The sequence below is a fragment of the Schistocerca nitens genome, chromosome 3, assembly GCF_023898315.1.
Source record: "Schistocerca nitens isolate TAMUIC-IGC-003100 chromosome 3, iqSchNite1.1, whole genome shotgun sequence".
Classification (NCBI taxonomy): domain Eukaryota; kingdom Metazoa; phylum Arthropoda; class Insecta; order Orthoptera; family Acrididae; genus Schistocerca; species Schistocerca nitens.
Window position 1 is genome coordinate 407168588 of NC_064616.1, and position 23765 is coordinate 407192352.

Consider the following 23765-nt stretch of genomic DNA (forward strand, 5'->3'; position numbering starts at 1 on the left):
AAAAACTAGGGTGTCTATTTCATTCTTTTCAGTCGTTCAACTGAGTCCAACTTTAAATTATTTTAAGACCTTTGATCAAAAAGACTAATACAAAGATGAAACTAATTTATTTTGTCGCATAGCGCATGACGTCAATGGCGATGATGAAGGCATCAAAGAGAAAGTATTTAGTTTTTCATGTCAAATAAAAGCATCACATTAATTTGCGTTCGTCCGCAGCTCGTGGTCGTGCGGTAGCGTTCTCGCTTCCCACGCCCGGGTTCCCGGGTTCGATTCCCGGCGGGGTCAGGGATTTTCTCTGCCTCGTGATGACTGGGTGTTGTGTGATGTCCTTAGGTTAGTTAGGTTTAAGTAGTTCTAAGTTCTAGGGGACTGATGACCATAGATGTTAAGTCCCATAGTGCTCAGAGCCATTAATTTGCGTTCTCTTTATTTACATTCAGGCAGGCGGCAATACCGAAAAAACCACAAAAGAGATATCGTTTTCTTTTAATGCCAAGCAGAAATCACAAAACATAAACAGAAAAAGTGATGCATGACCGGCGGTATAGACGTAAATTCGAGCGTTTGAATCCACTACATCCTCAGTTATATACTTATGAATACTTTAAAATTATGAATACTTAATAATTCTCGTTGTCCTCCTAAACTAATAACTCTTGCGCAAATTAAGTTCATGGAAGTGACAGGAAATTCGAGTGTTTGAGTCCACTACATCCTCAGCAATCACATACCCTAAATTTAAGTATGATATGGTTTGTGATGTCACACGAGTTCCATGAAAAAGAAATGGTATACCGAATGAAAGCGGCACAGTGCGACTACGACGGAAATCCAGACGTCTAATTTCATGAACAGAGTTATGAAGAACATAAGATAGGTACTTGAAAGTGACACAGTAGGTATTCTGCTAGGTTTTGTCAGACTTGCTTGTTTGGGAGATGCAGTGTGTGGGGGAGTGTGAGAAATTTAAACCTGATGACGCAAGTGTCATAAAATAGATGTATTCTATAACCAGGGTTGAAATGTATCAGTAAATGCAGTTGAATTATGTACTTATCGTACCTGTATTAAGATGAAACTTTGATGTAATGAAAGAAAACTGTTTGTTTCAGGCACAGTTGTGAAGTGATTTGAGTATATCATGCAGTAATCAGAATGTATATTTACAAGGAAAATGTATCTTATCTGATGCAGTTCCAAAAAGAAAAATATGACAAAATGTCACTTCTGTTATTAAACACATTTTCGCCTTCAGAGTTACCTCAGTATGGTCATTGGTTCCGTAACGTTTTTCTCAGGTGATGATTCGCTATACGACAAACAACACTCAAATTACTGTCATTAATGGTCCCTTGAAGCCTTTTCTGGGACTTTCTTGTGAAGTAAAGCAGTATTTCGAAAACAGACACTTCTGCTCACTCCTATAATGTACTGAACAGAAGCTGAGAGATGGCTTATGATCCCTTGTTTGGCTTATGAAAAAGTCATTGAATTTCGTTCTGACCGTCTGCAGATTGCATATGGAAAACGAGAAGTAGACGTAGAAACTGCCTTTGTTTCTCCATCGAGATTCGAGGCGCGATTTTTATCTACTAGCGCACTGGAAATCGGACATGTTGCCACTAAGCCAACATAACACTGCTGCAGTGTACCTTATTCCATTACGTTCATGTTTCCTAATGTAGATTGCTCGGATCGTGACATTAGAGAGTAATTGTAGCTTAGGTGTCAAACGTCAAATCTAGGTTCAAACAATGAATTTTACTCACTGGGTGTCACATCTTAAATGGAAGCCATTCAGAATATTTCATCGAGGTGGCATCTCAGAAAAAGTATTTCCTTGTTTACGGTTATCAAGTGCAGAAAAGCTCCTTAGTTCTTTCTTTATATAGTGTTAATTCTGGTGTCCCCTCATCTTATTTTGTGAGATGGCTCTTTGTTTCTTGGGGTCAAAAAGGAGTGGACACTATCACTGGTTAATTTCCTGATGACTAATGGCAGACTACTGCCGACGGCCTTGCCGCAGTGGGAACACCGGTTCCCGTCAGATCACCGAAGTTAAACGCTGTTGGGCTGGGCTAGCACTTGGATGGATGACCATCCGGTCTGCCGAGCGCTGTTGGCAAGGGGGTGTACCCAACCCTTGTGAGGCAAACTGAGGAGCTACTTGATTGAGAAGTAGCGGCTCCGGTTTCGTAAACTGACATACGGCCGGGAGAGCGGTGTGCTGACCACATGCCCCTCCATATCTGCATCCAGTGACGCCTGTTGCTGAGGATGACATGGCGGCCGGTCGGTACTGTTGGGCCTTCCAAAGCCTGTTCGGACGGAGTTTAGTTTAATGGCGTGATACTGGTTCCACTTGCTCCGCCTGATGTGCGAATAGAGTTTCACTTTGTCAAATTTCTTAAATTTCCTTGAGCGGCTGCTGCCTGTCGCTCCATCGAGGGTATTTATTTGCGCAGCACTGTTGCAACGCAGAAGTCTAAATTGACCAATGTTTTCTGTATCTCAGTTCGACACCACATAGTTTGTATCTGATTGAACCAGTCGGTCTTAAAGTGGCTTTCAGGCAACGACTATCGTCATATGATGAATCAGGAGAACACGTTCCTGAATGGACTGTTTAGACCTCTTAGCTGTGACCGGACATGAATCCTCAATCGCTATAAACATGCTAATATGCTGTGCCAATTACAAATACGGTATTTAAATATGAAATAACTAGATAACAATTTATTTACAGGACCATCTGTCAGAGCAAAGCTGTTCAGGATTGGTTTTAGAGCTGAGACAGAATAAAACTATTGGCGTTCGTTCCACGATCAACGGACCTCAACCCGACAGAGAATATGTGGGCCGAAGTGTCGAGGTCATTGCCTTGTGGACCTAGAAATTCAGGTGACCTGTGGACAGTTGTAGAAAACGCGAGGTGGAAGATAAACCACCACGCTACACTATCGAGATACTTAGCGGAATAAATGCCACCACGACGTCGGCAAATCCTAAGCAGTGATGGTGGGTGGGTTGATTACTGTAAGTATATTCTTCAGCAAAACGCATGCTCTCGATCTTCTCATAAAAAGTCAAGCACTGCTTTTTACCAGGTCTTGGGAATAAAAGTACATTATCTTCCAGTCTCCTTCTCACAGTTCATGCACTGCCAGGAAATTGAAAATTGTCTCCCAGTTGACGGCAACTGGGAAATAGATTGCTACATATACTGTAGAACAGGCATTAGTAGTCTCTATTATTGGACATAATGGTTGCGTGCGTGCGCGCCTGTGTGTGTGTGTGTGTGTGTGTGTGTGTATGTGTTTGTGTGTTTTTTGTGTGCAGTATATGAATGCGATAGCAAGTGTTAAAAGTAATGTGTACTCCACCTGATTCCTGCATATTACGTTAATTATGTTCTTGCAGGAAGTATTTGGTCAGTAATGTATTTAGCACAGACAGTACGCTCTTGAGGTAGTGGCTCGCGGCAAGTGCAGCGGTAAACAATGCCCAATGTGTTTATGTTGGCTGACCGACGTACACTGCTGTAGACACTAACTCAGAAACACATCAACGAGGCTCTCAGTGCAGTGTGCCGACAGACTATCCGCACGTTCTTGGAGTAGCCAAAGTGAAACTCTTTTCGCATATCCAACGGAGCAAATGGAACTAGTATCATGGCATTAGCCATCAGTAAATTAGCCAGTGATAGTGTCCACTTGTGGGGCGGCGGGTGGATTTTGTCTGTAGTTATTTAAATGTAATGTACAAAAGATGCATTTCCCGGCTGATTAACCATATGTGGGGTGGCGGGTGTAATTAATTGTTATATAAATGTTCCTATTATTTATGCTGTTGTTTGCCGTTCTCAACACTGGCTCTCTAACTACAATATTGGCAACCAGAAAGTGATTAGCAAAATGTGAAGCCTGTAATTAGAATTCCTAGTGCCCACTTCATCTGAGAAATACACTTATAGCTACTGCTTATAGCTCTGAGGAATTAGGAGATTGTCTGGGATTCATAATCAAAAACGATCCTGTAAAAACGTTCGCTATATTCTGAAAGTCACAGTTAAAAAAAAAAAAAAAACCACACAATCCAACTACCAGAGCAGTTCAGAGTCTAATGCGCTCATGCAACTATAACTGTCCAAATTAAATGTTTAAGTGAATACTCGCCATAATTTGATGATAATGTTCATCAAACGCCACGCTAAATAATGGTAGAATGTCTGTCCCGCGACGGCACGTGAAAATACGACATACGCAAACTGAAGATAGATCATTAAAGTCATCCCAGAATTAACACTTCACTCGAAAAAGATTTCATGGTTACGCGTATCCCGAGTAACGTATTACGGCATCCGAGACTGTTTATAGCAATGATACCGACGCGACGCGACGCGACTCCCGGCACAGATGGTGCGCGCATCAGCGTCTGGAGAGAACTGGGGCCTTACTTCCTCGCACAGCGTTCTTATATATAAAGCCGCGGTGCGGACGGCTAAGGGAACGCCTGATCAAATCGGCTCTCCCGACTAGCCGCTGGGCTAGTAATGCACCACTTTAAGTTATCGAATAAATCACTGCTTCCTTTGCTGATGGTAGGTGAAGCTCTCAATTTAAATGTGCAATCAGCACACAGGTAAGTAATCATAATAAAGGTCTGACGTGGCTAAGTCAATTATTTTGGGCGAGAGAATTAATTTAATTACACTACACGCAGTAGACGAGCTCTGAACTTGCCCTTTGGAGATACGCTATCGCTATAGTTTTATAGTTATTCAATTGAAACTTCTCACATCTTTATGATTATAGCGGATCTCCCTTACTTAAATTTAAACATCCTAGCCTTATTTATTCGCCTACTTAATCTATCTTGCTTCCTTAATTTCTAAGACAAAAACCAGAAAATTATGAATTTCAACTAAAATTTTAATTTGTGAGATCCAAAATACTGTTTCTACTAAATTATTATGAAAACGGAATCTAAATATAAATTTTTAAGTCTCTAGCTCTTTTCTGTTGCGCCAATGATTTTTACAGAAAAACGTCCAAATTTCGAAAATGGTTAAAGTTATTGAACTGATATTCAACACATATTCATTTAGTATTACTCCTGACATGCTAGAAACGTTTGAGGTTATTTACTTGATTTTTAAAGTATTGAGCAACATTTATGACGTCAGAGCTAGTTACAGCGGACTAGGCTGGCATACAATGGAAAGACTGATGTGAAATTTATACGGCGTGAGTAGGCTGCTTCCCTACATCACCCTCTACTTAATTTTTTTTAATGTAAATGAACGAAAAGAAAATTTAATTACAAAAAGGGAAGCAAGAGTACAGCTTAACTCCCTATGAAAAATTAAAATTTCAGTGTAAACATATAGAAATATTAAAAGAAAACTGATTACCTACTTCAATTATTTAAATTGCTGGCATGTTCACTGCCTCTTAAGCAGAATCAATGAAACACTTTGGCATACATATTGCCTTAGACAGACAAACACACAAAATATGTAAAATTATGAAAATCTTAAATCCATTAAATACATTTTTACATACACAAATTGAAAGAAAATAACACAGTTATTCATGATACATAAACATAATTATATCTTAGCAGTCTTTTCTAAACCTGAAAGAAAATTTCACAAATCATGACAATTTCATTTTTACACATGTGGTTGTAGCCGCTTTGGCTGGCGTTCTACACTTCCATTCACAAGGGTAGAGGAGGGGAAGTTGCTATGGTGTGCGTTCTTCACGTTCACTCTAAATTACGTGGGGAAAGGGGAGGGGACACTGTGAGTTGTGTCCAAGTCACTCCACGCTTTCACGCAGCTACCAGGCTGCCATTATCTGGTTTGTCCTGTAGAACAAACAAAAAGAGTGCCTCAGACTCTGTTCACTTAATATCTAAGGGTGGGTCACAATGAAATGGGGATATATACATTTTATCCTTCAATATGTTACTGGAACAAAGTTAACAGAACTTTTTCAATTTTACTCTCGCGGTTACTTAATTGTCATAAAATCGGTAAACAAATGGCTCAAAACGCCGTTACTCAAGTACTAGAGAAAACTTATGCTCAAGGCATAAAATCATAAATCCTATTTAATCTCAATTTATCATTTCTGTGCCAGATCACTGAACCAATGCTCGGTACATTCTTGATACATTTGTATTTTATTCACTTAGCTGACTCATCTTTGATTACCTTATTCTTAGAAATAGTATGAGTATATTTGATTAGTAGTTGTCTTCTCAGCTTCTTTGTATATGTGAGTAACTTGTGGTAATAGTACAGTCCTGAGTGTTCAAAACACACTACGTTTAGTTGACTACTAAATCCACTTATTGGTCCTCTGCTGCTGTGTCAGTTCCACATCTGCAATTATGTACTTACTTCATCGAAGTGTATTTATGCTGAGCTATAAATAAATTCCCCATGAACCATGACCTTGCCGTTGGTGGGGAGGCTTGCGTGCCTCAGCGATACAGATGGCCGTACCGTAGGTGCAACCACAACGGAGGGATATCTGTTGAGAGGCCAGACAAACATGTGGTTCCTGAAGAGGGGCAGCAGCCTTTTCAGTAGTTGCAGGGGCAACAGTCTGGATGATTGACTGATCTGGCCTTGTAACATTAACCAAAACGGCCTTGCTGTGCTGGTACTGCGAACGGCTGAAAGCAAGGGGAAACTACAGCCGTAATTTTTCCCAAGGACATGCAGCTTTACTGTATGATTAAATGATGATGGCATCCTCTTGGGTAAAATATTCCGGAGGTAAAATAGTCCCCCATTCGGATCTCCGGGCGGGGACTACTCAAGAGGACGTCGTTATCAGGAGAAAGAAAACTGGCATTCTACGGATCGGAGCGTGGAATGTCAGATCCCTTAATCGGGCAGGTAGGTTAGAAAATTTAAAAAGGGAAATGGATAGGTTAAAGTTAGATATAGTGGGAATTAGTGAAGTTCGGTGGCAGGAGGAACAAGACTTTTGGTCAGGTGATTACAGGGTTATAAATACAAAATCAAATAGGGGTAATGCAGGAGTAGGTTTAATAATGAATAAAAAAATAGGAGTGCGGGTTAGCTACTACAAACAGCATAGTGAACGCATTATTGTGGCCAAGATAGACACAAAGCCCATGCCTACTACAGTAGTACAAGTTTATATGCCAACTAGCTCTGCAGATGATGAAGAAATTGATGAAATGTATGACGAGATAAAAGAAATTATTCAGGTAGTGAAGGGAGACGAAAATTTAATAGTCATGGGTGACTGGAATTCGTCAGTAGGAAAAGGGAGAGAAGGAAACATAGTAGGTGAATATGGATTGGGGGGAAGAAATGAAAGAGGAAGCCGCCTTGTAGAATTTTGCACAGAGCATAACTTAATCATAGCTAACACTTGGTTCAAGAATCATAAAAGAAGGTTGTATACCTGGAAGAATCCTGGAGATACTAATAGGTATCAGATAGATTATATAATGGTAAGACAGAGATTTAGGAACCAGGTTTTAAATTGTAAGACATTTCCAGGGGCAGATGTGGATTCTGACCACAATCTATTGGTTATGAACTGCAGATTGAAACTGAAGAAACTGCAAAAAGGTGGGAATTTAAGGAGATGGGACCTGGATAAACTGAAAGAACCAGAGGTTGTAGAGAGTTTCAGGGAGAGCATAAGGGAACAATTGACAGGAATGGGGGAAAGAAATACAGTAGAAGAAGAATGGGTAGCTCTGAGGGATGAAGTAGTGAAGGCAGCAGAGGATCAAGTAGGTAAAAAGACGAGGGCTAATAGAAATCCTTGGGTAACAGAAGAAATATTGAATTTAATTGATGAAAGGAGAAAATATAAAAATGCAGTAAATGAAGCAGGCAAAAGGGAATACAAACGTCTCAAAAATGAGATCGACAGAAAGTGCAAAATGGCTAAGCAGCGATGGCTAGAGGACAAATGTAAGGATGTAGAGGCTTGTCTCACTAGGGGTAAGATAGATACTGCCTACAGGAAAATTAAAGAGACCTTTGGAGAGAAGAGAACCACTTGTATGAATATCAAGAGCTCAGATGGCAACCCAGTTCTAAGCAAAGAAGGGAAGGCAGAAAGGTGGAAGGAGTATATAGAGGGTTTATACAAGGGCGATGTACTTGAGGACAGTATTATGGAAGTGGAAGAGGATGTAGATGAAGATGAAATGGGAGATAAGATACTGCGTGAAGAGTTTGACAGAGCACTGAAAGACCTGAGTCGAAACAAGGCCTCGGGAGTAGACAACATTCCATTAGAACTACTGATGGCCTTGGGAGAGCCAGTCATGACAAAACTCTACCATCTGGTGAGCAAGATGTATGAGACTGGCGAAATACCCACAGACTTCAAGAAGAATATAATAATTCCAATACCAAAGAAAGCAGGTGTTGACAGATGTGAAAATTACCGAACTATCAGTTTAATAAGTCACAGCTGCAAAATACTAACGCGAATTCTTTACAGACGAATGGAAAAACTGGTAGAAGCGGACCTCGGGGAAGATCAGTTTGGATTCCGTAGAAATGTTGGAACACGTGAGGCAATACTAACCTTACGACTTATCTTAGAAGAAAGATTAAGAAAAGGCAAACCTACGTTTCTAGCATTTGTAGACTTAGAGAAAGCTTTTGACAACGTTAACTGGAATACTCTCTTTCAAATTCTGAAGGTAGCAGGGGTAAAATACAGGGAGCGAAAGGCTATTTACAATTTGTACAGAAACCAGATGGCAGTTATAAGAGTCGAGGGGCATGAAAGGGAAGCAGTGGTTGGGAAAGGAGTGAGACAGGGTTGTAGCCTCTCCCCGATGTTATTCAATCTGTATATTGAGCAAGCAGTAAAGGAAACTAAAGAAAAATTCGGAGTAGGTATTAAAATTCATGGAGAAGAAGTAAAAACTTTGAGGTTCGCCGATGACATTGTAATTCTGTCAGAGACAGCAAAGGACTTGGAAGAGCAGTTGAACGGAATGGACAGTGTCTTGAAAGGAGGATATAAGATGAACATCAACAAAAGCAAAACGAGGATAATGGAGTGTAGTCAAATTAAATCGGGTGATGCTGAGGGGATTAGATTAGGAAATGAGACACTTAAAGTAGTAAAGGAGTTTTGCTATTTAGGGAGTAAAATAACTGATGATGGTCGAAGTAGAGAGGATATAAAATGTAGACTGGCAATGGCAAGGAAATCGTTTCTGAAGAAGAGAAATTTGTTAACATCGAGTATAGATTTAAGTGTCAGGAAGTCGTTTCTGAAAGTATTTGTATGGAGTGTAGCCATGTATGGAAGTGAAACATGGACGATAACCAGTTTGGACAAGAAGAGAATAGAAGCTTTCGAAATGTGGTGCTACAGAAGAATGCTGAAGATAAGGTGGGTAGATCACGTAACTAATGAGGAGGTATTGAATAGGATTGGGGAGAAGAGAAGTTTGTGGCACAACTTGACTAGAAGAAGGGATCGGTTGGTAGGACATGTTTTGAGGCATCAAGGGATCACAAATTTAGCATTGGAGGGCAGCGTGGAGGGTAAAAATCGTAGAGGGAGACCAAGAGATCAATACACTAAGCAGATTCAGAAGGATGTAGGTTGCAGTAGGTACTGGGAGATGAAGAAGCTTGCACATGATAGAGTAGCATGGAGAGCTGCATCAAACCAGTCTCAGGACTGAAGACCACAACAACAACAACATAAATAATGTTTCACGTCTGCCATTATGTTCCTCAATTATGTTGCTAGTGTATGTACTTATTTAACACTCACTCTATTAACATTTAAAGCGCAGGATAGAACATTTATTTCATATCTATAGTGTATTGCAGCTGATCAGTTTGCTCACGTGGCAATCCATTTCCACTCGATCGGACGCTGAAACCACAGGTAGTCTCTCTCGACCTACCACTAAAATGCATTAAGTAATTATGGACGAGCGTAATGCTAAATTCCTTAAACCTATAGGACACCATGAGCTGCTCTGTCTCATCTAACGTAAGGGTACCTATGGTCGCATTTACGCCTCCAACTCATAACGTCAATACGTGTAGGTGTGTTCTGTCACACATTACACCAAATAACGGCCAGCTCCAACCTTATAAATACTTCAGGGACGTGTCCTTCACGTCTCAACCACAAACACTACTCAATTCTATTACACTGCCATTCCTTGCTACACAAGGTGAGTTTATTCTTACAACTTATCAGCATTTATTTCATAACACTAAGCAATCTCTTTTACTATTAATTAGTTAGCTCTACAGCATATAATAGGTTTCACTGCCACTTCAGATCCTGCTTTTACACGAATTTGTATATCTTTTTAAATTACTGTTGACGGGCCATTTCCAATAAAACAACAACTTTGTACTTATAATATTACCAGGGTTCTATACATACTTGTTACTCAAATACATTTGTATCTTAATTACGTCATACTTCTCTATTGTTTATGTCACTGTTAGGTTCGTTACCTTAGGTATTTTCTTCACTAATCGGGGGATAGAATGGTTAAAGAACTCATGGCTTGATAGCCATGACGGAAAATTTTTGTATTGCAAAGAAGGACTCGAAAACTTGGGTGGATAGGAAAGATGGAGAATGGGTGAGACCTGAAAAGGAAAGAAGATCTCACACAGCTGGGACTGCACAGCTGCCACACTGTGTAGAGGTTACAGAACAATCTCCTCCCTACAGAATTCATTAGTTTATTAAAATTTTCATATTGGAAAGAAGGGGTCAAAATTTTTGTGGATAGGAAAGATGAAGAATGAGTGAGACCTGAAATGGAAAGAAGATCTCACACAGCTGGGACTGCACAGCTGCCACACTGTGTAGAGGTTACAGAACAACCTCCTCCCTACAGAATTCATTGGTTTCAGAAAATTTCATATTGGAAAGAAGGGGGTCAACATTTTTGTGGACAGGAAAGATGAAGAATGAGTGAGACCTGAAATTGAAAGAAGATCTCACACAGCTGGGACTGCGCAGCTGCCACACTGTGTAGAGGTTACAGAACAACCTCCTCCCTACAGAATTCATTAGTTTATTATTGGCTTGATAACCATAACGGAAAATTTAATGTGTTGGAAAGAAGAGGTCGAAATTTTGGTGGATAGGAAAGATGAAGAATGAGTGAGACCTGAAAAGGAAAGAAGATCTAACACAGCTGGGACTGCACAGCTGCCACACTGTGTAGAGGTTACAGAACAACCTCCTCCCTACAGAATTCCTTCACTACCTATGAATTTCTTTAGGTCGATCACGTTCCTGAGACCTAATATCGTTTTACTCTTATGGTACTCTAGCCTATATGCATTGACATGTAGTTTTCCTATGATCCTGAAAGGTCCTTGGTATACGAACATGAATTTCTTTGTTTCTGCATTTATGTTCTTTGATTTTTCCTTTGACAAGGACTAACTGACCTATTTCAAAACTGGTGGGTACAGCTTTTGTGTCATGACGCTTCTTCCTTTCCAATGCTCTTTTTTTATATTTGCCCTAGCCTTTACCTTCTTCTCGTCTTTGGATATTTGCGTTAGAATAGGGAATTCTACCATATCTGCAATCACATTGTGCGGTTCTTGGCCAAACATCAATTCGCAAGGCGCAAAACCAGTTGCATCATGCCTTAAGTTGTTAATTACATTCTAAAAATACTTCATGTGATCTGCCCAACTTGAGTGTTTCCGAGCACAATAAGTCCTGCAAAGCCTATTCAATTCTCTCATAATACGTTCACTCATATTTCCTTGGGGGAAATACGCAGATATTTTCAGATGTTTCACTCCGGCCTTATCCAGACATTCTTTAAATCTATCAGAAGTAAATTGAGGCCCATTGTCTGACAGCAAATTCTTCGGAACGCCAACGTTCATGAAGAAATCTTTTCCAACTTTTCTACCAACGTTTTTGCATTTGCTCTTTTAATTGGGTATAGCTTAACATATTTACTAAATCCATCCACAACAACAAAAACATGGGTGCAACCACCTCGCGAAGCAGGAAGAGGGCCAAACAAATCACAAGCCAGTAATTCTAGCGTTTCAGTTGGCTCTACTGAATGCATATCCCCTTGTATTCTGGTGTTAGCAGCACAGAGTTACTGGCACACTACACAAGATGCTAAACCCTTGGCAACAGGGCGGTACATGTTGTCAAACACAACCTTCTCTTTTAATTTAGCAATGCACTTCTTTGCACCGTAGTGCCCATACCTCAGGTGTACATAGTCGATTAGTAAGTCTACATGTTGTGAGGGAAAGCACAGCTTCCACTCAGAAACACCTACCTTTTTCCTCCTAAACAGAATACCTTTATGCAGACAGTAGTATTGCGAAACCTTATGATAGTTCGCATCTCCCAAATAGCTCTTTTCTAATTCCAGCTGGTCATCTGCATTCTGCTCACGTCTCAAGTTCTTAATCACCCTCTTTAATGCACTTTCTTCCTTTACTTCGTGCAACGCAAACATTCGTACTTCACTTAGGTCTGTTGCTGTAATTCCCGCGTCATCACAGAGCTCTGCACTTCTAGATAACCCATTAGCTACCAAATTATCTTTCCCTTGAATATATCTAACCTCAGGGTCAAACTGCTGGAGATACAATGAGCATCTTACCAAACGAGCATTCCTCAACTTACAGGTCTTTAAAAAGGTCAACGCCTTATGGTCACTGTAAACAATTATCTTGTGACCTAATAGATACTGCTCAAATTTCTGTACCCCAAATACAATTGCCAATGCTTCCATTTCTGAGATGCCATAATTTCTCTCTGTTGCCTGTAAAGATCGACTTGCGAAAGCTATAGTCTTGTGCACTTCTTGTTCATTCTCTATTTCTACTTGGAATACCTCCACAGCTATACCATAGCCACTAGCATCAACAGACATACAGAATGGTTTTTCAAAATCAGAATGCTGTAAAATAGGACTATTAATTAAAGATTATTTAAGCACCTCGAACGCCTGTTGACATTCTGCTGTCCACATCCAAGGGGTATTCTTTTTCAGCAGGAGGTGAAGACTGGGCGCATTAAAAGCCTGATCACTAACAAAACGCCTATAGAAGCCGAAAAGACCGAACATCGATCTCAACTGCTTCTTGTTTCTGGGAGCCTCAAATTTTTCAATGACTGCTAACTTGCCTGGGTCAGGCAGAATACCTTTTCCACTTATCATATATCCCAAGAAACCTATTTCCTCTTTAACGCACTCTGTCTTTTCAATCTTTAGTTTCATGCCACCTCTCTCAATAGCCTCTAACACTTCCTCTAATTAAACTATGTGTTCTTCCCAGGTAGGAGTTGCTATTAACAGATCATCTACGTAGACTGTTATTTTATTAATTAAGGCTGGTCCTAAAACATGGCACATCACACGTACGAAGGCACAAACAGAGATATTAAGTCCGAAAGGTACCACACGGTATTGGTAACAAACTCCTTCGTACAAGAAAGCTGTGTACTTCCTTGAACTTTCCGCCAGTGGCAAATTCCAATATCCGCACGTGATGTCCATAGAAGTTAAGAATTTTACTCCCCGGAACTTTTGCAATAACTCGTCCATGTTCTGCGGTCTATCACTTTCCCTAACCGCTATTTCATTCAACCAACGAGCGTCTCTTTTTGGTACAACAACAAGAGGATTATTGTACTCACTGACCGCTTTTTCAATCACACCCCACTCTAGCATTCTTCGTTTCTACTTTCGAACCGCCTCCTTCTTAGCTACATGTATTTGGTATGGCTTCCTGAAAAACACTTGGCCAGGTTTCACCTTTAATTGACATTCATAAACTTTGACCACGACAGGTCGATTTGAAAATACCTTATGATGCCTTTTTAAAACCTGTCTCAGTTCTTCCTTCTGATTAGCTGAAATTTTATCGATTTCCTGCAATTTAGCTTCTATTTTGTCCAAAATAATTGCTTCTTCTTCTTCTGTGTTTAGCTTACTTTTACTAAGATCAACACCTTCGTCCCAATATCTCCTATTTTTCAGAATTCGTATAGGCAGCTCCCAGGTTTCATCATTAGTTACTACATGTTTATCAATAAAAGATACCGTAATTACTCCGGTTATCGGCAAGACCATTTTTAACTGGCTTCTTTCAAAGTCAACAACACTCTGATATTTTGACAAGAAATCTATGCCAATTAAAACCTCAATACTGAGATTATTTACAATTAAGCATGGATGATCAATTAAATTACCATTAATATCAAAGGGCAGCAAGGCTTCTGGGTTAACCGTTTTTGACACCTTGCCAGTAGCACCAATTATTCTAAGTCCTGATACCCTCATTACTGTAAGCCCACTTCATCTGAGAAATACACTTATAGCTACTGCTTATAGCTCTGAGGAATTAGGAGATTGTCTGGGATTCATAATCAAAAACGATCCTGTAAAAACGTTCGCTATATTCTGAAAGTCACAGATAAAAAAAAAAAAAAAAAAAAAAAAAAACACCACACAATCCAACTACCAGAGCAGTTCAGAGTCTAATGCGCTCATGCAACTATAACTGTCCAAATTAAATGTTTAAGTGAATGCTCGCCATAATTTGATGATAATGTTCATCAAACGCCACGCTAAATAATGGTAGAATGTCTGTCCCGCGACGGCACGTGAAAATACGACATACGCAAACTGAAGATAGATCATTAAAGTCATCCCAGAATTAACACTTCACTCGAAAAAGATTTCATGGTTACGCGTATCCCGAGTAACGTATTACGGCATCCGAGACTGTTTATAGCAATGATACCGACGCGACGCGACGCGACTCCCGGCACAGATGGTGCGCACATCAGCGTCTGGAGAGAACTGGGGCCTTACTTCCTCGCACAGCGTTCTTATATATAAAGCCGCGGTGCGGACGGCTAAGGGAACGCCTGATCAAATCGGCTCTCCCGACTAGCCGCTGGGCTAGTAATGCACCACTTTAAGTTATCGAATAAATCATTTCTTCCTTTGCTGATGGCAGATGAAGCTCTCAATTTAAATGTGCAATCAGCACACAGGTAAGTAATCATAATAAAAGTCTGACGTGGCTAAGTCAATTATTTTGGGCGAGAGAATTAATTTAATTACACTACACGCAGTAGACGAGCTCTGAACTTGCCCTTTGGAGATACGCTATCGCTATAGTTTTATAGTTATTCAATTGAAACTTCTCACATCTTTATGATTATAGCGGATCTCCCTTCTACTTAAATTTAAACATCCTAGCCTTATTTATTCGCCTACTTAATCTATCTTGCTTCCTTAATTTCTAAGACAAAAACCAGAAAATTATGAATTTCAACTAAAATTTTAATTTGTGAGATCCAAAATACTGTTTCTACTAAATTATTATGAAAACGGAATCTAAATATAAATTTTTAAGTCTCTAGCTCTTTTCTGTTGCGCCAATGATTTTTACAGAAAAACGTCCAAATTTCGAAAATGGTTAAAGTTATTGAACTGATATTCAACACATATTCATTTAGTATTACTCCTGACATGCTAGAAACGTTTGAGGTTATTTACTTGATTTTTAAAGTATTGCGCAACATTTATGACGTCAGAGCTAGTTACAGCAGACTAGGCTGGCACACAATGGAAAGACTGATGTGAAATTTATACGGCGTGAGTAGGGTGCTTCCCTACACACTCTCTCTTAACCCCAAGGAAAGAAGAGCCTTCTCACAAAGTAACATGGACTGACATCAGATTCACGCAATACACAAAAGAACTAAGGAGCTTTTCTGCACTTGACAGTAGTACACAAGGAAATACTTTTGCTGAGAAGCATATAATTTAATTCTGCCTCTCATATTATAGCATTTAATTCAATATGAAGTGAAAAAATAAACATTTTAACATTCTGAAGCCTAATATGACACCAGATCCTTGTCATAGTCCCGATCGGAAGTGTCACAAAAATCAACAGTGCCATTCCTTTACGCATTACTACGGCTCGCAGATTTTAATGATGGATTTGTGGACACCAGGTTTTGCAGCAGAATCAGTCTTATGTTATGTTACTAATTACGGTATGGGCACTATGTGTGAAAGTATAGTAGGCCCTACAGCAGTGAAGTTCTTTGTGTATGTCTGCATTCAGCACTGACTGACAGCTGCCACAACCCTTTACAGAACTTTACAGAATTGACGCGGCAGGGAACACCATTATCAGGGTATTCTAGACGTCTTTCATTAGTCGTCAGGAGGTGGACTGCAAGTCGAATTAACGCCTTTCCGAGTCATATTCAACACATAATGGAGTATTACATAAGGTAGTCCTATGTTCCAGCAATTACAGTTTGATGATTCCCATACGAATATTCTAACCGGTTAATGTGTGGAACTATCAAGCATTAATTAAGATCAAGCTGCAAGAACTCGAGGTGTACAAGTGGAAATTCTCATTCAAAAGGCTCTTTCCGCTTTTCTTGGCAAAGCATCAGCTGCAGTTATATTGTAATCATCACGACTAGATCATAGCAACAACTGTGTGATCGGAATGCTATTAGCGCTCAGAGAATGTGGTGGTGGTACGTGGTCCACCTGTTCTGGATGACATTAGTAGCTGAGCACTTAAGCTAGCGCTGGCCAGATAAGCAAAGTTGGCGTGGTGTCTTTGTCAACAACTCTGATTAAGCTCTACCTGTATCATCTTACTCCATTAGCTAGCATACACTATGCACTAATGTATGACTATGACCATCTTCCCTCATATTCCGCCTTATGTTACCCTCAAGAACAAGCAATTAATGGAACCAAAAACTCCGAACATGCAACTGAAATGGCAGCCACTACGAAACACGTTGCATATGTTACAATTAGTTAAGTTATCAGCTTGATGCAATGTTGCCGCTACTGTTCTGAAATATATTGACCATTAGGTATTTGACTAAGCAGACGCTTCATCCTGGGTCACATGTATCTGAGATGTTTTAGCACCATCTCAAAACAATGACTCAGGAAAGCATGTAATTAAAACCCCATTACACAAATAGCAAAAAAAAGTTCGCAAATCACTTGCCGTTTCTCAGAAAATAAAATGCCATACGGGAAATGTTTCTCCACTCAGTGACAGCAAAAAAAAAAAAAAATGGTTCAAATGGCTCTGAGCACTATGGGACTCAACTGCTGAGGTCATTAGTCCCCTAGAACTTAGAACTAGTTAAACCTAACTAACCTAAGGACATCATAAACATCCATGCCCGAGGCAGGATTCGAACCTGCGACCGTAGCGGTCTTGCGGTTCCAGACTGCAGCGCCTTTAACCGCACGGCCACTTCGGCCGGCTCAGTGACAGCCGATGGACTTGAAGCACTGAAATTAAATTATCCTACTCAATTCACTAGATATTTACTCGTAATTTGGTGAAGTTTTCTGAACAGTTTGTGCTTAATACGATTGGAAAGTTTAAGTTTTGGACTGCAAGAAAGTTATTTAACGGGAAAATTACTGTATCTCTCGTCAGTTACTTTCTGGGAAACCTGCCTCTTTCTTCATTAAATGTTACCATACTTGCCAAGTTCAGAAATCGGGATTCTGTGGAATAATTACGTCCAAGTCAGTGTTAGAGTCGGCCGGAGTGGCCGAGCGGTTCTAGGCGCTTCAGTCTGGAACCGCGCGACCGCTACTGTCGCAGGTTCGAATCCTGCCTCGGGCATGGATGTTTATGATGTCCTTAGGTTAGTTAGGTTTAACTAGTTCTAAGTTCTAGGGGACTGATGACCTCAGAAGTTAAGTACCATGGTGCTCAGAGCCATTTTTTTTTTTTTTCATTGTCAGATTAAGAATTGCAACTGTGCAATGTTACAACACACCTCCTCCAGAGTACCAAAAAAGCAAATGAAGTTTGGGAATCCTAAATCGTAAGTGAACAACTGACATATATAAAAAAAGGATCACATACCGCAGCACTATACTGCCGCCAAACTATCTGTTTCCCACACAGGCTATGGTGTCAGTCACAACGAGACACAGTTCCACGCCAGCAGAAGGCACCACTGGACGTTGATTGCTGGCCACCCACTGACACCCCCTCTCTCAAATACTCCAATAGCCATTCCAGCAGTGAACACTGAACAAAGCAGTTCTATGTCAAGTTAGGTTAAGATAATTTATCTTTATGTAACAGTTTTCTGTATGCACAAACACCTGATGATGAGCAAAACATGCTTGAAATGTGTTGCAATATGTTAAATTAAACATAAAAAACAATAATTAAACTGCTTCTAAAATGGTTCAAATGGCTCTGAGCACTATGGGACTTAACATCTTTGGTCATGAGTCCCCTAGAACTTAGAACTACTTAAACCTAACTAACCTAAGGACAGCACACAACACCCAGCCATCACGAGGCAGAGAAAATCCCTGACCCCGACGGGAATCGAACCCGGGAACCCGGGCGTGGGAAGCGAGAACAAACTGCTTCTCTTTGCCTTAGTCTGTACTACATCAAGGAGAGAATATTCACATTCTTGATTCATCAGTAGCTGAGTGGTACTAAAACTGTAGCCATAGGTCCAAATCCCGCTGGAATAGCATATTTAAAGTCAGTCTTTCTCCTCCTCCTCTCTCATCACTGATATAGACCGCAGCGAATTTAAGTAACAGATTCCAACAAAACCCTGAAATCTGTACTGCAGTGTTGTGTAGGTCAACACGCCAAATTTCCCTGATTGTTATATATTAATTCGTAGGAGCTTATCTGCTGCTTATTTCCACAATTTTTCAAATAATGGACCTGTGATAATGGAAACATTATACACACATCAAAAGAAGTTTTGCATCACCCCGGTTCCCGGAACTCCTGAAGATAGACGTTGACTGCGGATATTGCATCACAGACACAGTCCCTTTGACTGTTCAGAGATGTCACTAAACCCGGCCAAAGATGTAAACAACCATCCATGAGCAGCGCCTATTAGACGGAGGGGGTCCGACAGCCGATCAGTTCCAGTCACTCCACCAGGAAGGAGGTACACGGCTCGTATTGTCTGTAGTTCAACCATGCCTAGACGGTCAATACAGCGGTTAGATCGCGTCCACATCGTTACTTTGTACAGGAAGAGCTCTCAAGAACGGAAGTGTCCAGGCGTTTCGGAGTGAACCAAAGCGATGTTGTTCGGACATGGAGGAGATACAGAGAGACAGGAACTGTCGATGACATGCCTCGCTCAGGCCGCCCAGGGGCTACTACTGCAGTGGATGAGGCCGGCCGAAGTGGCCGTGCGGTTAAAGGCGCTGCAGTCTGGAACCGCAAGACCGCTACGGTCGCAGGTTCGAATCCTGCCTCGGGCATGGATGTTTGTGATGTCCTTAGGTTAGTTAAGTTTAACTAGTTCTAAGTTCTAGGGGACTTATGACCTCATCCGTTGAGTCCCATAGTGCTCAGAGCCATTTGAACCATTTGAACCTCAGACGTTAAGTCCCATAGTGCTCAGAGCCATTTGAACCATTTGCAGTGGATGACCGCTACCTACATCAACCAGACAATCGTCGAAGACGTGTTTGGAGGCAACCCAGTCAGGCTGATCTTCTTAGACACACTGTCCAGCGAGTGCAGCAAGGTCGAGGTTCCCAGCTGTTTTGGGGCGGCATTATGTGAGTCCGACGTACGCCGCTGGTGGTCATGGAAGGCGCCGTAACGGCTATACGATACGTGAATGCCATCCTCCGACCAACAGTGCAACCATATCGGCAGCATATAGGCGACGCATTCGTTTTCATGGACGACAATTCGCGCCCCCATCGTGCACATCTTGTGAATGACTTCCTTCAGGATAACGACATCGCTCGACTAGAGTGTCCAGCATGTTCTCCAGACATGAACCTTATCGAACATGCCTGAGATAGATTGAAAAAGGCTGTTTGTGGACGACGTGACCCACCAACCACTCTGAGGGATCTACGCCGAATCGCCGTTGAGGAGTGGGACAATCTGGACCAACAGTGTCTTGATGAACTTGTGGATAGTATGCCACGACGAATACAGAAATGCATCAATGCAAGAGGACGTGATACTGGGTATTAGAGGTACCGGTGTGTACAGCAATCTGGACCACCACCTCTGAAGGTCTCGCTGTATGGTGGTACAACATGCAATGTGTGGCTTTCATGAGCAATAAAAATGGCGGAAATGATGTTTATGTTCATCTCTTTTCCAATTTTCTGTACAGGTTCCGGAATTCTGGGAACCGATGTGATGGAAAACTTTTTTGATGTGCGTATGATCGCTATGCAGAATATTCGCTAAAGTATTTCTCTTCAGAGCAACGGCAGGATATCCAATGAAAAAACCTGATAAGAAGTTGGTGAATGAAGGTGTAAATCTGCGTTCGGTGTCATAATTTATGAGACATCCACTGCGGGTGCGGCGGGTGTGCGGAGGAAGCGGGCGTGAACGACGGTGTGCTAGTTGGTAAAAATTGTTTATTGTTTCGGCAAAGGGGTGACAGTTCTGTGATAGAAATTAAGTCGTTGGCGAAAGAAGAGAGCACAAGACATTTTACAACGATTGGCTGGCATATACTGAGATGGTGTTGTGTGTAGGGTGAGGGGTTAGTGGTGCTAGTGCCATTCACCCAATGTTGAACGGTTCTTTCACAGAAAGAAATTATGGCCTATAATCTGATGCAGTGGTAGTTTGACTTTATGATTTAGCAGCATATTGATAGTCTCTGTAAATTCTAGAACCGTCTGCCATCTGTGTCACCGTAATAGAACTCGGTAATTCTCATATGATTATTGTGACAGCCAGAGGCGTCGTTAATGTTAAAACGTTAGGGGCTCCATTAATAACACTCGGCACACGCGATGCATAGAATCTTTTCACCATGCTCAGCGATGCATAAAATCTTAGCGCCACTATCAGCTTGGTGAACCTATTGCTATTTCGGGTCTTCTCTGTGTTTAAATATGCTGCACGTTTATTGACAAAGCATCAGCAGGCAGTATATTTTAATCCTAAGGGAATAGATGATACGTATATTTCTTTTAGTATTTATGGACTGAATGACAGTTTTACTGGAGGGTGACATATTCTAGACCTTACTGTCAGCGTTTTGTGTTCCTTGTTCGACTTCCTGTTAACAACTGCTTCTCTTCTCACATTAGCAGAAGCTGGAATCGAAGTTGCGCTACTTATATTCGTTAGCTTAATTTTCAAAGGAATTTTGAGCCTGCGTTTTCTGTCACTTCCTATGGTTTCCTGCATAGTAGCCTTTCTTGATTTAGAATTTCATGTTATTTGTAGTTTATGAAGTCTCCCTGTCGATGTCACATTTTGCAATCGATGCTGTATTGTTGTCTATTCATTTGTACTCCCGCCTTTCATTGATAGTGCCATTGACAACGATCTCAAGAAGACTATTTTCCAAGTCTTTTACTATAAAAAAGACGTGTTGCCGCCTCATAACGTTTACTGTTTAACTATTGGAGATGTTCTAAAACTGTGAATCATGTCTGATGAGCTTTTTAGGTTTAGTACGCTTAAGACAGAAAAACACAAATAATTGTGACAGTTAAAGATTTGTGTTGTTTAGTCTGTAGTTGACACATCTGGAGTATTACTATTAGTGATGGTGCTCTACTCCCTAAACCTAGTTAGAGAACTGCAAATAAGACTCAATGACTTATACTTCGGGTATTTCAACGCTCGATCGTTACGTGCTTGAGACACGAACTGTAGTCACTTCCTAGACGGCTCAATACTGGTATTCTTCCTACTAGACGTATAAATGAGTCTTGGCAACAACTCAGGATATGTTTGGAAACCCTGTGACGGACGAGTTACTTCCTGGATGACACAGAACTAGCCTACGAAATGCACTTGAAATATTCATGTCGTTCCCTCTAAATAATCAGAGTGATTTACATACAGGTGTGAAAAAAAGTTATAAATTTATGGTTCTGAGTCCAGGAAAGTCATTCAGCATGGAAACTGCAGTTGGTCTCGTCTTTTACGTTGCAAGGAAATTTTATTTATTTGATTTACGAAATGTCACATTTCTATACTACTTCATTGTGCCACAGGACAATAAGTAAACATAGACCGTTTCGAAGTCCAGAATGAGTAACATCTTACTAATTCATGCTGGTATAGACATGCTCCTCTCACAGAAACTTCATGTTTTATTAAAATATACTTTCGTCATAAGATACCGTGGTAATCTGAATTTTATTTGAATTAGTACAGTGCATATTTTAATAGCGTTATCCATTATTTTATTGAACACAATAGTAATCGTCAGAGAGAAATTAATCATCAACAGTATATTCTCTCAAACTATCTAAAACAGTCTGACAACGCTCAGGTAGTTTACCGATTCAACACCTGTAGTAGCCTGTTGCATCTGAGTTAAAGAAGTCATCAAACCATCTTTGATATGCATTGTCATCCAGAGAGGAATTTTCTTGGTTGTTTTCCGATAAGGAGCTTGAGAGGTATACATTTGAGGGCTTATGGCGTAAGATCAGAAGAATAAGTGTGTGAAGGATGACTTTCCAAACTCCTGGATAGTTTTGTTAGTGAAATCGTCAGAATGCGTTATCGTGTATTATCAACACGTGATGAAATTTTGTCTGTCGTGTTTCATACACTGCGACCGGTACGTGACTTAACTGTTGGCAGAAAATAACAGCTGCGATATACTTTTTGCTGGGTGGTTCTTAGTAACACACGATACCCTTTTTGAGCCTACAGATGCAAAGTATTACTTCACGCTGCTCTTTGCTCGAGTGTATGTCTTTTGTTAGGGCTCAGTCATTAATTATTCCTAAGAAGTTAATATAAAGACATCATAACTAGTCACCAGTAGAAATATTGCATCGGTATTCTCAATTAGCCAACTGATGACGATCAAGGAAAAATGAGTTAATAGCCACCACTTTGATTTTTGTTGTTTTATATTAGAACATGCAATACTACTGCTCCAGACTTCTGAACTTTGCCTATTGAATGCAAATGTAGCACGACACTTAAATGGTTGCACTTCATTACACATGTCTGTTATAGAGGCCTCCTGAATGTGCAAAATCATTCATGCCAGAAGATCTTTCTCGAAGCAGAAAATCTTTTTATGGCGTGTTTTGCCGAAAACATTCGCCCCTCACATAATATCAAGGTTCAGAGCTTCCTCTGTTGCCTTCACTCCTCAACCAAACCCAAAGCGAACAATATGTGGCAAATGTTAGACCTTTCTGGGACTATATTTTATCATACTTGAACCACTTTCATAAGTTTCTTGTCATCTCGAGAAAATATACTCAGTGGCTTCCATTTAAAATATGACACTGAGTAAGTAACATTAATTGTCTGAACCTAGATTTGATGTTTGGCATCTAAGCTACGATTGATCTCTGATGTCACATTTCGAGTAATCTACTTTAGGAAATACTTCGGGTTAACACGCTCGACTTCCAGTGCACTGGTTGATATGCAAGGCGGTTCGGACCTCGCTGGAGAAACACTGCGGTTTATTAGTCCTTTTTTCGTTTTCTTTATTCGCTTTTCAATCGGCCAGAACGAAATTCAGTGACTAAATCATAACACAAGCTCTGCGTTATAAGCCATCTTACGACATCTATTCAATACATTGCAAGAGTGACCAGAAGTGTCTGCTTTCGAAATACTGAGTTACTTTACAAGAAAGGCTCAGAAAAGGCTCCAAGGAACCATTAATGACTGTAATTTCTGTGTTGTTTGTCATTTAGGA

At 40.6% G+C, this 23765-nt stretch overlaps 1 pseudogene; it reads left to right on the forward strand.

Annotated features, from left to right (window-relative positions):
• The first annotated feature begins 2010 nt into the window (after positions 1-2010).
• Positions 2011-2128, forward strand: LOC126250085 (5S ribosomal RNA; annotated as a pseudogene).
• Positions 2129-23765: the final 21637 nt, after the last annotated feature.